The following is a 2,500-nucleotide window of genomic DNA, read 5'->3' as shown; positions in this document are numbered from 1 at the left end:
CTTGTCGTGTGCAGGTCCTCGAGGGTTGGTAGATTGCAGGCAATTACCTTCTCAGCAGTGTGCATGATACGCTGCAGTCTGCTCTTGTCCTTGGCAGTGGCAGCAGCGTACCAGACGGTTATGGAGGAGGTGAGGATGGATTCAATGATCGCTGTATAGAATTGCACCATCATTGTCTTTGGCAGGTTGCATTTCTTCAGCTGCCGTCGAAAGTACATCCTCTGTTGAGCTCTCTTGGCGAGGGAGCTGATGTTCAGTTCCCACTTGAGGTCCCGGCAGAGAATAGTGCCCAGGAAGCGGAAGGACTCCACAATTTTGACTGCGGAGTCTAACAGGGTGATGGCGGTGAGTGGGGCTGTATTCTTCCTGAAGTCCACAACCATCTCAACTGTCCTTAGAGCATTTAGCTCTAAGTTGTTCTGGCTACACCAGGTCACCAGGTTGTCAGCTTCCCACCTATAGTCAGACTCATCCCCACCAGAGATCAGCCCAATGAGGGTGGTGTCGTCCGACAAACTTCAAGAGTTTGACGGACAGATGATTGGAGGCGCAGCTGTTGGTATACAGGGAGAAGAGCAGTGGGCAAAGGACGCAGCCCTGAGGAGTTCCCGTGCTGATGGACCTGGAGTCAGAGACTTCTGTTCCCGGCTTAACGCACTGCTTCCTGTCAGAGAGGAAGTCTGTGATCCACCTGCAGGTGGAGTAGGGCACGTTCAGCTGGAAGAGCTTGTCCTGAAGCAGGGCAGGGATGATGGTGTTGAAGGCAGAGCTGAAGTCCACAAACAGGATCCTGGCGTAGGATGCTGGGGCGTCCACATGCTGTAGGGTGAAGTGGAGGGCCATGTTAACTGCGTCGTCCACAGACCTGTTGGCTCTGTAGGCAAACTGAAGGGGGTCCAGGAGAGGGTCTGTGATGGCTTTGAGGTGTGCCAGGAGCAGGCGCTCAAAAGACTTCATTACCACAGATGTAAGGGCGACCGGTCTGTAATCATTTAGTCCTGTTGGCCTTAGCTTTTTGGGCACAGCGATGATGGTGGAGGACTTGAGACAGGCTGGTACATGGCATGTCTCCAGGGAGGTGTTAAAGATGTTGGTGAACACCGGAGACAGCTGGCCAGCGCAGTGCCTGAGGGTGGCTGGAGAGACAGAGTCCGGCCCGGCTGCTTTGCGTGGATTCTGCCTCTTGAAAAGCCCATTAACTTCTCCCTCCTGAAAGGAGAGAGTCGTTTCTGTAGTATGGGTGGGGGATGGGGCCTCTTGGGTGGGAAGGGGTGGTTCAGGACAGTCCAATTGTCTTTCAAATCTACGGTAGAACTCGTTCAGGTCGTTGGCTAGGCGGGAGTCGTTAGTGGTGTGGGGCGCTCTGGGTTTGTAGTTGGTGATGTGCCTGAGCCCTTTGGCAGACAGAAGCAGCGTCGTTAGTAGAGAACTGGTGTTTTAGTGTCTCTGAGTACAGTCGTTTAGCCTCTCTCACCGCTTTGCTAAACCTGTTCTTCGACTCCTTGAATCTGTCTCTATCCCCACTCCTAAACGCTTCCTCCTTCTCCAACCTCAACCTTTTGAGCTTTGCTGAGAACCAGGGCTTGTTGTTGTTAAAGTTCACCCTGGTACGTGTTGGGATACAGCAGTCCTCACAGAAGCTGATGTACACAGCCTCTGTGAGTTCATCCAGACTATTGGTAGCAGTCGTGAACATATCCCAGTCAGTACAGTCTAAGCACGCCCGCAAATCTTCCACAGCCTCACTGGTCCACTGTTTAGATGTCCTCACAGCAGGTTTACAGAGTTTTAGTTGCTGCCTGTATGCACGAATCAGGTGGACCAAGGGAGTTCTGTGCGAGCCGAACAGCCCCGTGACCCACAAGAGAAACATCCCCGCCAAATTCGAGCGTTTGACGGGGTCTATCCGTGAAAAAATATTCACGTTTTTGAGTGCACATGCATTTCTGCTGCAAATGCCTCTGGAAGTTTCATGCCGTTCGTATGCCAATTGTGGCAACACGAAAATGACCCGTTTTCCCATTCCGAGGGATTTCTGTGCGACCCTAACAGCCCCGTGAGCCACAAGAGACACATCCCCGCCAATTTCTAGCGTTTCACGGGGTCTATCCGTGAAAAATATAGACGTTTTTGAGTGCACATGCATTTCTGCTGCAGATGCCTCTGGAAGTTTCATGCCGTTCGTACGCAATGTGGCAACACGAAAATGACCCCTTTTCCCATTCCGAGGGATTTCTGTGCGACCCTAACTAACAGCGCCCGTGAGCCACAAGAGAGACATCCCCGCCAATTTATAGCGTTTCACGGGGTCTATCCGTGAAAAATATAGACGTTTTTGAGTGCACATGCATTCCTGCTGCAAATGCCTCTGGAAGTTTCATGCCGTTCCTATGCAATGTGGCCACACAAAAATGACCCGTTTTCCCATTCCGAGGCATTTCTGTGCGACCCTAACAGCCCCGTGAGCCACAAGAGAGACATCCCCGCCAACTTCTAGCGT

Source organism: Petromyzon marinus, unplaced genomic scaffold (genome assembly GCF_048934315.1).
Source record: "Petromyzon marinus isolate PM22_M1 ecotype Great Lakes invasive population unplaced genomic scaffold, UKy_Petmar_22M1.pri1.0 PM_G_Scaffold_134, whole genome shotgun sequence".
Lineage (NCBI taxonomy): Eukaryota > Metazoa > Chordata > Hyperoartia > Petromyzontiformes > Petromyzontidae > Petromyzon > Petromyzon marinus.
Note: the sequence above shows the minus strand (reverse complement) of the source record.